General features: G+C 35.6%; 1 long non-coding RNA gene across 2 annotated transcripts; it reads left to right on the forward strand.

Annotated features, from left to right (window-relative positions):
* Positions 1 to 546: 546 nt before the first annotated feature.
* Positions 547 to 5,284, forward strand: LOC121315432. Of its 2 annotated transcripts, XR_005950264.1 has the most exons (4): positions 547 to 690; positions 1,739 to 1,974; positions 3,622 to 3,746; positions 4,057 to 5,284. It is a non-coding gene; the product is annotated as an uncharacterized LOC121315432 (long non-coding RNA). The 2 variants fall into 2 exon arrangements; XR_005950265.1 differs by having other exon boundaries at positions 3,622 to 5,284.
* Positions 5,285 to 14,186: the final 8,902 nt, after the last annotated feature.

The raw sequence follows: 14,186 nt of genomic DNA on the forward strand, positions 1-14,186 counted from the left end.
AAATGTAAATAAAGATAAAATGGAAGGTTTACTATTAAAAAGACAATAACCTGGCCAACAGCAACATTAAAACATGTTAATACATATCTTTGTACAGTTTGAAAAGATGTAAGATGAAAAAAAAAAACATGTTATTAATGCCTGGAATATTTCTGATACAAGTTTTACATTAATTCCTCTTGTAAAAACCAAAACTAAAACTAGAATCAAATTACTAACTGTAATTGCATTTTTTTTCTATTGATAATAGAATACAAATACATACCCCCTTTGCACAAATTAAGTCTAAAAAAGTACTTAATAGCTGTTTGATTAAGTACCAAAATCATTTAGTCATTTAATGAATGGGTCTTTTATATGAGAGAGAAATATGTAGCAATAAACCATCACCCTTCAGTCCAATGCTTTTTTCTTTCAGTTTGTGATTTGCTGCCATGGAAACTGCTTTTTTTCTAAACTGGTTCTTTATTCAGTAGAAGCCTCATTTCTTCAAGGATTAAATCACAGCATGCATTCTTTTATCACTTCCTTTTCACAACAATGTTTCTTAATAATGTTCAGTAAGATTTGCAGTTACTTTTTAGCAAACGCATTTTGTAAAACTCAGTGAAGGGTAGAGTGAAGAAAGTGTCTTTTTACAAAGGCCTAGCTATTGCTGAATGTGTTGACTCAAATGATATTCTGGAGAAGGTAAGTCAATGGATGTTGTGATGTTCTTAAATTGATTGTTTACTCTGCCTACCCTACTGTATAACAACACTAAAGGATCAGTTATGATGGGCAGCGCAGTGACCTTTCTTACAAAGGCATTTTCAATGAACTTTGTTGCAGTACATTGGTCAGTTTATGCAATAAAACTGTAAAAATAACCAGTCAAGATATAAAAAAGGTTTGTTGCTCAGTTGAGAATTCGTTGCACAAAATATATATTTTTTTTAAGTGTTATTGTCTGTAGCATTACAGTGGAGTAATAGTAAATGTGGAGTGGAGTGTAGTAAATGTTTCAGGCAAGTTTTCCAACAAAAATAAAGTAGTTTTATTTTATTTAGCTAATAAGAAACTACTTAGAAATATAATTTCTGTACAAGTTTTGTCTTCGTGGTATAATCTATTACAGTTTGCTTCAGAATTCTTTTTGTAATACAGTCATGTAGCTCATTCTGAAAGCATTACAAATCAAATAAACAATTTTGTTCACATCAATGTAATTTCTGATGACATTACAGACCATGCGAGCGAAAGGACTGTGGTTTACTTTTTTTTTAATAGTCTGAGCGTGCACTGTAGTCTGAGTGTGGATCATAATTAGGGCTTCTGTTTTTCGGTTTTTATTAATTTCATTTTTAGGTGCTTATTTTGAGCTATTTTGTATGTTTCTATGTAAAAAAAAATTTTTTTCGGGGGGCTTTCACTTTTTATATGCTGTATGAAATCATTGTTTTTGGTTACTTTCCAAAATGCTTCAGAGTTTTTTTTCTTTCACAATAGTAGTAACTCGACAGTATTTGCACACTTAGTTGTACCTTCTTTCCTTTGCTGTCTTCCACAATAACAATCCTTATGGTCACAGGCACCTTCGGTAATGGTACAGTTAACACGCTCAAAAATAGAAAATTCTGCCAAAAAGCTTGTTAATCTTTATTATGTCATCTTCAATACATGCCAGAGAAGAATATACAGAAATTATTAAAATATGTATGAAATATAGGTGAAAACATTACTGTGTATTACCTTTTAGTTCCAGGCGATGAGTGTTGGATGTAGTAGCCACTAGAGGCTGCTGGAGGGCGCAAAAGAAACAGTGTTGAAATAAGAGTTGAATGAAATAAGAATACCAGCTAAAGTAAGAATGGAGACCAGTACTCTGTAGCAGCACATGCTGGGCAGACCAATCTCCTCCCTGATGAAGAAACCAACCATTCGTCAAAAGAAGGACCAAGAGAAGGTTTGCAGTTACTCATTGATTCTGAGAAGGTAAATGTGTACCGTTGAGACCAGGCCAAATAGTATATAGACTGTTTTCTGTTCATATTCTGTTTTGATATTACTGAACTAACTTACTTGATGAACAACTTCCAACGTGTTCATTCAGATCTTCAAGGCTTACTATTAATATAATGGTAATGGGTTTAGTTGTGGGACACACATAACCATGTAATAACATGGCAATAACTTGGTAACTGTCAACATTACCTAGCATGTGTGTGATTACAAGAAATACCTGTTTTGTAGTGTTAAAATGTAATTGCTTCAGGTAACAAGATTTTAATCACAGGGTCGTTTCCATTTGTAATTACTCAGTTATTACAATGTTTTTATTTGGCTATTCAGGCTCTGTAATCTGAAATGCTACTTTTGGTTAATGTCCTTTATTACAAACATGCATGTAGCTGGAATATCCAGCCCGTCAACATTAAAGTACATAAATATAACCAAATATTTCCAGTAAATCTTAACAAATATGTATTGTCATCACTTTGTAGGTTTCACATTTCCCTGTGTAAAAGGTGCAGCTATATTCACAAGTTTATGTATAACGTACATTTGAACCGATTGAATGAACAGTATGATAAAGACTTCTTTTGAGGTGCTTTTGTAACATTTTCAAGAAACCTAAATCCTTAAACTCATGTCTAACTTTGAGTAATCAAGAAATTCCCTTCCAAGACATACCTATGTTCACAGATATGTTGCTGAATAAATACTTTTCACCTTTAAAATGTACTTAAAATTTTTAATTCTCTATATTTTTAATATTCAGAACATGCTAGTTTGTCTGGCTTAATCACTGTATACGTGTAACATGGAGGAGTATGGAAGCGAACCTTTGACCAGCAAGAGTCTAAACCAGTGTGCAAAAGAGGCAGACTCATTTGCCCAGGGACCAGAAAGGTGGCACTGAAATATATGTCTAAGATATAATACTATATATAATCATATTTATTGAGTGTTTATCTGAAAGATCAGCCTAAATATACTGAGGTGGTAATCTTCCATAACATTTTCTTACAGTACCGCTGGCCCCTTTGTCATCATAAGGATTCTTCTGGTATACAGTATACTATTAATGTCTTAGATCATCAGGTGCAGTGTGAGCACCAGCAAGTTAGTCCAAACTTGGACTCTCAGACCTTTTTTTTGGTTACCTAACTCGGTCAGCCTGAAACCAAAAAGTCACATGACGACACCACAGGGATGGTACATAAGATACAATACAATTCTATGTTTCAGTTTGGTGCAAGATAGGAGGGTGGTGTTTAGGATAACAAGCCATTGAGAATTGAACAAAAGCTGTTACTGTGTTCTGTTAGGCACAGTTGACTGCCTTTTAGAACCACAAACTGTCTGCAGAACCAAAAACCTGGGTATGGTATATTTAACATTTATCTGTCAATGGTTACACTCAGGTGTGTCTGATGTTCATAGTTGAGATATGATTCTTGGTGGTCTTTTAAAGGCACAGGGTTGCTTTAATCTTCTGAGTTTTAAAATATCACCAGGATTTAATGACTAAAACAGAAAATAATGCAAAAAGAACACATGCTGATATTTCCTGCCCATACCAAGTTTCTCTTTAAAGTACTGCAAATATGTGAACTAATATCTGCTTAACTTTAAAAGGATGGACAACTGTTGCCTTAAGGAGAGGATTCATGGAGAACAAGACAGGGGGAGTCGTGCTACCTGTGAAGAGGTGAACAGGGAAGATGCAGCATTCATTTTAACATTTCATTCATTCCCCCCAGGTTGTGAATATTTATGATTAATGTTATATACTTTTTCTCAAAGCACTTATTGTCCTCAAGTCCAACTCATGCAAAATGTTAAATACATTAAAACTGTTCTAGAATTTTTTTGGGATCCTTAGGTTCAAAAGTCTATAAACGTATATAACATTTGGTTAAGCTTGGTGAATAGGACCCATTTATTATGTTAAGTCTCCAAGCATCACATGCTGTAACACAGAAATACAGGAATACAGTTCAGTTCAAGGTCAATTTTCTTTATAGTTTATTTTTTTAAACAACCCTGAACAAACATATATTCTTTTTATAGGCACTGAAAAGCCCACACTTCTTGTTACTCAAGTGAGTTCTTAACAGAGTGCAGTACAAGAGCGGCTGCCCACAGGGGGCAGTGAAAAGTTCCTCTGTAAGAGAATGAGCACTCTGGAGACTGTTCAAGACGATTTCCTGGAGCACAGTATTGATCTGAGAGACGAACAAGCCCCGGTAACAAATCCCAACTACTTTCTCCCAAAGACCTTTTCAAATCCCTCTTTAATCACTAGCTAAGAGGCAGAAAATTAAGGGTTTTGCAGTTTTGAAAGGTGCACTTGTGAGAATATATGGAATAATTTTGTTCTTTTTTTAACCATATGCACACTGACAATAGAAAGTATAACCTATCAAATCCTTTAGTTATAAACTGTGAGATGTATTATTTAACAGGACACTGGATTTTTGTATTGGGATAAATTGGATAAATAAAACTTGACGATATGCAAATGAGAATAACAACAACAACAACAACAAAAATGTGTGTTACAAAGACTGCTTTTTAATGATACCAAATGCAGACATTCACAAATAACTGTGGTATAATGCTTTGGAATATGAAATTGTATACTTGTTGTTGACCTCTGATGCAATGTGGCAATGTAGAACACAAATATTAATAATGCAGGACAATAATTTACATTGTTGTTAACATAGTATTTTACAAGTGACATACATTAAGCTGAAAATATTAACTGCAGTGGAAATCAATAACACTGCAGTTTCACTAAGTACAGTAAAATAATATATCTTTGATATCCATCATATATATATATATAATATATTTTGTATATATAATATATATTGTAACATGGCAGGGAAGGGGTTAAGTTTCCCTGCCCAGAAACATGTGAGAATGAACATTTGGGTGTAATGGGTTAATTGTTTAATTTTTAGTTATCCCCTGCACCTGGTGTTAATTGTAAATTAGAGCCAGGTGCAGGGTATTTAAAGAAGGAAGCCAGTCTGTTCAGGGCTGCTGGTGTGTGAGGTGCCCGATTGTAGGTGTGTGCAATCGTAGTAGAAAAAAAAAAAAGGTAGTGTGAGAAAGCCTTTTTGTGTGTTCTGTTTTTTTTTTTCCAAGGTGTGTTACAAGTAATCAGCTTAGCTGTCCTGAGTGAGTTAAGTTCCTGTGTGTAATAGTTAGTGCTCAAGAAAGAGCCAGGTGTTTGTTTTTATTTTTGTTTGGGTTTATTAAAAGTATGCATAAGCGCAAGAACAATCAACTTCTGTGTCCTGGGTCCTGATTTAAAGGGGCAACGAACCGTGAGAGTTGTGCAATCGTTTCACTATATATATATATATATATATATATATATATATATATATATATATATATATATATATATATATATATATATATATATAATTTCCTGAAATGTAACATGCACCATACAGTTTAAACAGCTGGAATAATCACACTTCATTTTCTTAAATGTTAATTTTACTCAAGTGTATCTAATCATTTTGACATGTTGGATATTAAATAAGACTATGTGAGATATAATAAATGCATCCAAATCCAGACAATAATTAGGGTTATATCTGTGTTATTTTTCTAAATTGTCAGGTCAGAACTGGGTCATCTGTTATAAATTATTTCTAACATTACCCAAGTGAAAGGAATGTGACATTTCTAATACCTTGTGTAAGTTATTATCTGCAAAGAAGAATAAAACAGGTGCTAAAATGACTATGAATATATTTGCAAAGCATTGAAAATGTGTTGAAAGAACCAGTCCATATTTGCCATGATTAACAAGTTTATTGTGAAATGGTTCTTTGCAATAACATGGGTTATTTTAAATGGGAACATTTCACGTGCTCTCATACTTTATGTTAATGACTGCCTTTAATACTGTATATGCAAAACTTATTGACCCTGAGCTATAATAATTCATTCTTGAGTTGTATGCTAATATAACACAAGACATATTCCAGTTATAGGACTTCTGATAATAATGTAATTTCATGCAGGAGAGAGAGTTGCTTCTGGGGCAGCTAACAGAGGCTCAGACCGCCATTTCATACTTTATAAAACATTCCCTGGAAGAGCACAGTGATCAGGTAAGAGCAAGTGACAGACTTGAATCACTATAGATTTAAATCATGCCATCACATTACTCTTATGAAATTCTCTAATGTTTTATGAAAGGTGAAACAAATCTGTATATTTATTTTTACTTGTGGATACTGTGTTTTAGATGTTAAAACAAGTCAAAGATGATGCAGTGTTAACAGCCTGCAATAATTAAGTGCATAGTGTAAGCGAGATATCACAACTAATTTGATCAATGACTGTGTAACAGAATTCCCAAGAAGAGGCAGAGGCCAGTGTTCACTCTTTAACAGATAATGTATCAATGCAATCAACACATGCTGCCAAAGTAATGAATATTCTTTAAATCATAATTTTCTTCTACCTGAAAGGGACAGGAAAGGCAAGCATCGTAATTGCCACATTCGACAACAGCTGTATTTTTCTCATTTGTATGTCCCAAGTCCAAGACACATTCTTTCTGTCCCTTTCAATGGGGTTAGTATGATACAAAATACCATACTCTTATCCTAAATTTTCTTGACCATGGTGTTCTTACTTGCTGTAAATAGTGTGTCAGATGGGATTACAGCTTTATACATCTGGGTTAGGTGTATTTGCAGAATAGGAAGTGGCTTGTTCATGTACAGTGTGAAGCTGCTAGTACCAGGGTTACATGAGGGTTATTCTACAGTAGACATTATCATCCTTGTTTAATAGGGAGAGCTGATCTGTCTATCAAAATAATGAACAATACTGAGAATGTAAAATCTTGCAATGTATATAGAGCAAAATAAAGCTAAGAAGAAGAAGAAACCCATTCACCAGAGAGACTTAAATCAATGAGAAAATGGCTAATACAGTGCTTCTGAGAATTGGGTCCATAATCGACATGAAAGCTTTACAGCTTATTCTCTGAGGTTCGCTTCAGGATAAACCACAAAACTGTTCTAAAGTAACACTAATTGACGCACTTAGCAGTGTTCCTTTGGACTGGAAGAGTACTGAGACCAAATTACTGTCTCAGAAGTGGGCAACCTTCCCTGGACCTTTGTAAGAACCAAGCTTCTTCTGTGCCTAACTGTAAATAAATGACTGGCTTGAGCTCCAAATTTCTCATAAACAACACAATTTAATTCTATAAAAATTATATTTTTTTAACTTCTAATGTAAAATCTAATTGTGTCAATTTGCAGTATGTCCTAATTGTATAAAACTTGAAACACAAAGTAACTTGCAAAGAACTGACCTGGATGTTCTCCATATTGCTTACAGATACAAGATGTCTGGAGGCCTATTAAATTCACCTGTAACTACAACCAGTAACGGTTCTGTTATCTAAGGACTTGCTACAGAGAACCCATATTACTCTTAAGATAAATGATTGTGCACCATAGGGCAGAGGAGTATTTCGTAGTCTGTAACTCAGATTTCTTTCATATATTTTTATTATCATTTCTGGTTCCCTAATGTCTGAATCATTGCAGTTTAACTATTACTCATTGGTGAACTATTTTAAGAGATTTTCACATCCTTCGCTTGTAAAGAGGGGCTTGCCTTTACATACACATATGCAAGGTTTGAGGTGAGGCTCGTGGAAGAATGGAAAACGAAGAACACCCCTGACAAATTTGATATATATCAATAAGTTTGACTTAAAGGGCTATTCTTTCCAAACACATTCCGCTTTGATGAAATAAAACCAGAGGTTTGATAAGACTGTTTAATATTTCAAACCCTTCCTAACCCCCTTCTTCTTTTTAGTGATGATCACTCAACGTTGCTAGGAAGTAAGGCATATTGGCTTTAAGAGCCAACAAGCTTACACACAGGGTTAGTTGGAATGGGCTCAGATATGCCTTGCCATTTTTTAAGGAGCATTAAGAGATTCAACCCCACACACAATGCATTATCAGCTATTCCAGACCATTTTGATAAATTGTTAAGGGAAATTGGGGCTTCAGATTAATTATGGGGCAGGATTTTAGTTTGAAAATCAAAGCAAATTGATGCCTTCATTCTTTAGAAAAGAAAAAAAAAATCTTCACGTGGGGGGCGGATAACAACAGAAAAGCGGAATGTAAAGCCTGCTATACATTATGGAATATATTGCTTTGTTGTAATTGCAATAGACAGTTTATGTTACCTGTTGCATACCTTTTTTTATTGGATTCAAGCAGTGCTTACATAGATCCTAACAGTATGAATTAGCTCTTGTTTTGTATTGGAACATATGATCGTGCCACGTAGGTATTGTGTTTTGATTGAACAAGCACAGAATATTATAATTGTGAGCTTGCCAATATATAAAAAACGTACTTTAAACACACACATACTACTCGTTTGGAAAGTTTGATTAATTGTATTATATTACATAAAAAGGCAACTGCTTTTGGTCATCTGTCCCTTTTTATTGTTGTTTTTGAATAATTCTAGACATCACGTTGCATGCAATCAGGTTGATTTGTAAACAGAAAGGTACTGAATCTTCTAATTAAGGAAGAGGGATAGCATTTGTGTTCGCTGACCTTGATTTACAGTAGCTTCCATGTAGACATGTTCTCCTTTGCTTGTGGATCTGGGTTTAATATTTTACTGTTTGGGTCAGTAGCTGCATGTCGACCTTTGACTAATTAGGTTTTAACATATACAGGTTTTTTTTATAGACTCCAACCCTAAGTAACATTAAAACACAGCTGGTTATGGCAAAGGTCATCTGTCCGTTTTTAGTCTTGTCAGTCAGGTTTTATGGCATGAATAATTATAGACATTAAGTCACATGCAATAAAGTGTGCAGTGTAGGGATCACAAGTTGTGTGTTGTGTACAACATTGTTACACTGGTCTTTGTGATCACTAGACAGAAGCTGGTGATTTATGAATATGGTTCTTGGGGACTACTGTAGTCACCGACCTACACATCCTTCATAGACTCAAACTCCCTACTTTTCATATTGCATCTAACCCTGCGACTTTTAAACTACTTATAAGTAGCTCTTGTTTCAGTGCTCAGTGCTTGAGGTCAGTGTTTGAGACATTCATATATACAAAATGTCTAGACATTGATAAAGTCACCATCAGCTCTTCAGACACTTCCATAATACAACACGATATGGTTAATGCACATATTGAATTTAAACTTGCTAAAAGCCATTAGCTAAGCCTTCTATCAGTTGAAATTACATTGTCGAAAATTATATTTTAAATAATAATGTATGCAAATATTACAACTTTATTGTGTCATAAATTTAGGAAGATTGTTATGCCAGTGACACTTTAAGCCTTAGTAATTTATTTCGTTTTCTAATCATTTCAGAAATGTTTATTGGCACCCAGCGCTGTAATGATACTGCAGTAGTGCAATACAATCCAGATGTGGATATGTTGGAGCACGTTTGTTCCCTGGCCAGCAGTAGCCAGTGCATCCTCAGTGAAGCCCTGACAGGTAGGAGTGTTGGATGGCATGAAGATACAGTTCCAGGGCAGAGAAGGGGAGAATCTGCCAAAATACTCCCTAAATGCTAACTGCTTACTGTAATCACACCTCATTTATTACATTTGAAGGGCAGAAGGACAAAGGTGCAGGGCTCTCACCTTGTAATTAATTAAACATTTCTGTCACAGTGATTCCATTAGGATTAAAGCTAGATCAAGCATGCTTAATTACTTAAAATAACCATTTAGTGATGTTTTCCCTGTAGTTTGTTTTTCTTTCACTGTTGGTGATTTTATGGCATGTTCATTCAAATTTTAAAGACACTGAAGATTATATTTTCAACTTAGAAACCCAGGCTTGTGAAGCTCAATTACAAAAAAAAAACAAAACAAACAACATTTTTACTCTAATGACAACAGATTTGCTTTACTACTGCTTTATTACTTTAATACACCAAGCATTTAGTTTATTGTTGAATATGAGTAAGAAAGAAGGTGCTACATCATCCTAGATGGTACGCCTCATGAGCAAAGAACCATGAGCTACAGTAACTCTATGCTGGAGCAAACCAGCCTCGACTCCTTGCCAGTCAATGGGCTAAACACTATTGAAGCTGCCATGGAGAGTCCAACAAAGTCAGAGCTGCAGAACCAAATATTACAGATGTAAGTAGTTTAAGAATTGCATCTGATTTTGTGTTATTTATTTGTATTGAATGCCTGGATACCACAATCTAAAGCAAATGTGCTTACTGTTCAAAAACAAAATGCAAACTCCAGAGGAACTGGACGAAATGGTCCTAGTAGAGAGCTGATACTAACAGTGACATATATCTCCTGACAGATAGTGGCTTTAATAGTGAGATGGTTTTTATAAGGAGCTAGCCCCACTGGTAATTTTTTAAATTTAATATAATGTTGGCTTGGTGTCATGTCACATTTGCAAACAAAAACACTGGGAGAAATAACCATGGCGAATTCCAGTTTCTCAACTGAATTTAAATTTAACTGACATTGCATTTTCTGTTTGTTTCAGGCAAACAGAACTCAATATAAAGTCCCAACTTTATCAGGAAAAAGACCAAAGAAGCTGCCGTTTACTGTCAGATATGAAACATGTCGACTTCTTACAAAAAGTATGTGCAAAGGAAATTATTAAACAACTGTAACATGCACTCCTGAAAATATACATTTCAGTTGTGGAAGTGGAAAGTAACTTATTTGATTTGTATTTATTTGGTTAAGGAGCTGAATACAGTTAAATTATGTACCAAGGAGGAAGGAAACAGACAATTTAATGCAAGCAAGAAAGGTCAAGGCTCTGTGATTTTATTTACAAGATTAGACATGAAGCGAAATACACAGGTTTTGAAGAAAAGGCTGGCAGCTGGTAGGATTCCTCAAGAGAGCTATGAGTTAAGACAATAAAGTAACAAAATGCATAACAGGGAGAGTCATTTTTAAATTATTGGTGGTTTGTTTGTATTTAACAATGTCTACAGGGCTACAGGTTATATATATATAACAGAAGATTTGTTCAGCAAGAAAGAACAAAACTAACACAGCATTTGTCAGACCTAAAGGGCTGGAGACCCCTGCTCTATAGGCTAGATAAATCAATAAAACCAAATAAGTGCTAGCCATTTTCTTGGCCTGCAAATACTGAAAACAACAATAGTTTCTATTTTGTTCCCGTACAAATTATCAAAATGTTGAATTAATTGGCTAGGCAACCAAGCATAATGTTTCACCAGATAAAATATGGATCCACCAAAAAGACACAGTGGTGAATGTTGCCCTCTTAATGACTCGAAAGTGCACTCTATTATTTTCTCAATAAACTCTTTCCCAGAAGATATTACTTCCATTAAATATTACTCGGCATTCAGGCCCAGTACTCCTTTTGAGTTTTTTTTATATGGAGATCTTATTGAAAACAGATTGTGTTTGTATAACATGGATAATCATGTTTCTCAACAGATTGCTTCTCAGGCAATGGGGGAGTATTCCAGACTTCAGAGAGAGAGATTCAGCCAGCTTGTGAAGCAGTACACACAGCATGTTGCCTTATGTGAAGCCAAGAAAAACCCCAGTAACCTGAGAAAGAGAGCTGCTGCTGCTGCACCAGATGAATCAGAGACTCTCAGAAGAATAGAGAAGCTTCACAGGAGGGTAATTTCCACCCTCCCCCTTCATTCTTGCATTGCTTTGGCCAAAGACATGTATGAACAGTCATTTATTTATTTATTTATTTTTTATAACGCAGTCATGTTTGAAAACCAACCACTGAAGGCTTTTTCAATAAAATGACACAGGGGAAAGTATATCTGGGAATAGAATCAGTACATATCAACTAGGGATAGAAAATGGTAGAAAACGTGAACCCAGATCCCCATTCAGAAAGTTACCGGGGTACATTTTCACACCATTTCAAGCTGACAGCTGGTAGTCTAGCATTAAATTAATTGGCACCTTAGTAACCAGGGTTCCAGGTACCCATCTCTACCACTAATAAAAACATTGGTGAAATAATGTATCCCTACCACCTTATAAGCATCATATGTATTATCATTGGTTTGCTGCAGAACAACGGTGTACTGTAAGTGGTCTTAAAAAGCATTTAGCTGAGTCCCGGAGTGGCTCACCTGGTAAAAGCACAGCCGCATGGTATGCAGGGTAAGTCATACAGCGTAGGTTTGCGCCCTGGTTGTGCGAAGTGGCCAGTCTTCGTTGGGGATTCCGAAGGGAGCATTGCATTGGCTCTGGCTCTCCCATGGGTTAGAGAGGCAAAACTATCAGGGACTGTTTCTCATCACGTTACATTGAACCCTGCTGGCCAGGCACCCAGTGAGCTCAAAAGCAGACACCTGTCGGTAGCTCGCTGACGTCCACTCTTGAGTTCCTGGGTGTAAAAATTATTGGACATTCCAAACTGGGGAGACAATCAGGGGGTAAAATAATGAAAAAGATTTCTTAATTAACTTTGAAATATATTTAGGAAGAATACATTGTATTTAGAAGCTAGAACCCATTACAACATCAGCAACAATAACTATTATTTGTTGACTAGAAAAAGGAAACGTGGAACAGGAAAGAACAGGATTTGATAAGATTGATGAGCACATTGATTAATATTGAGGAGAAATCAGGCTTGTTCTTAATAAAGCCAGTACTCACGTGGAAGGGAAGGGAAGGGAAATGCATAAAAAAAAAAGTCAACCTGGCTGCCTTTGGTGATTATTAAGCAGTAGACGGCAAGGTTGTGTTGACCAGATTGGAAAGGAAAGAATGTTTAACAACATGGTCAGTTGAAAAATGCCATTGAGAGTGGCATGATTACCTTTAAATTGTAAAGAAGGCATGGATTTAGAGCTCCCTATGCCAAGGCTAAACAACATGAGAGTGTGTGTGTGTGTGTGTATATATATGTATATGTATATGTATATGTATGTGTATGTATATATATATATATATATATATATATATATATATATATATATATATATATATATATATATATAAACGCAACATGTAAAGTGTTGGTCCCATTTTCCTTGAGCTAAAATAAAAGATCCCAGAAATTTTCCTTATGCACAAAAAGCTTATTTCTCTCAAATTTTGTGCACAAATTTGTTTATCCCTGTTAGTGAACATTTCTCCTTTGCCAAGATAATCCATCCACCTGACAGGTGTGGCATATCAGGAAGCTGATTAAACAGCATGATCATTACACAGGTGTACCTTGTGCTGGGGACAATAAAAAGGCCACTGTAAAATGTGCAGTTTTGTCACACAACACAATGCCACAGACTGGCATGCTGACTGGAAGAATGACCACCAGAGCTGTTGCCAGAGAATTGAATGTTCATTGTCTCCATCGTCGTTTTAGAGAATTTGGCATTACGTCCAACCGGCCTCACGACCGCAGACCACGTGTAACCACGCCAACCCAGGACCTCCACATCCGGCTTCTTCACCTGCGGGATCGTCTGAGACCAGCCACTATGACAGCTGATAAAACTGTGGGTTTGGACAACTGAAGAATTTCTGCACAAACTGTCAGAAACCGACTCAGGGAAGCTCATCATATCAAAACAAAGTCAAAATGGCCAAAACAAACAGTTTAAACAAAAATAATATATACTTTTAAAATACCATGATTTTAGACAGAGCCGTCGATTTCACACAGTAAAACATGCCTTCACAAACTCCCCTAAACCCCAACAATGTTGTTACAAATATATATATACATATATATATATAATATCCTATATATACTATATATATTATATATAATATATAAATTTATTTAATCATCGCACAGCTCACAAAACCCTCACCTTCACCAACATTAATTCTTATCACTAATACAAAACTAACACCCGTGATCACCTTTTTATTTACACTGTGTGGACGCTCTAGGCAACGTATTTAACATATTATTACACCTTGCGTATTCAGCCAGTACCCATAGTGTTTTTCAGAGAGGGGGAATTTAGGACCCCAAAGGTCGGTGGACTATGCAAAAACGGCTCTGTTGCCATCTGGGGAAAGCCTTAGACCCCTTTCTGGTACCCACTATTCCCCCACACCTGTGCACCAGCAGGGCATCCACAAGGGGATATACGCTTTGGTAATTGACCATGAAACCTGAAC

The sequence above is a fragment of the Polyodon spathula genome, chromosome 1 (assembly GCF_017654505.1).
Source record: "Polyodon spathula isolate WHYD16114869_AA chromosome 1, ASM1765450v1, whole genome shotgun sequence".
Classification (NCBI taxonomy): Eukaryota; Metazoa; Chordata; class Actinopteri; order Acipenseriformes; family Polyodontidae; genus Polyodon; species Polyodon spathula.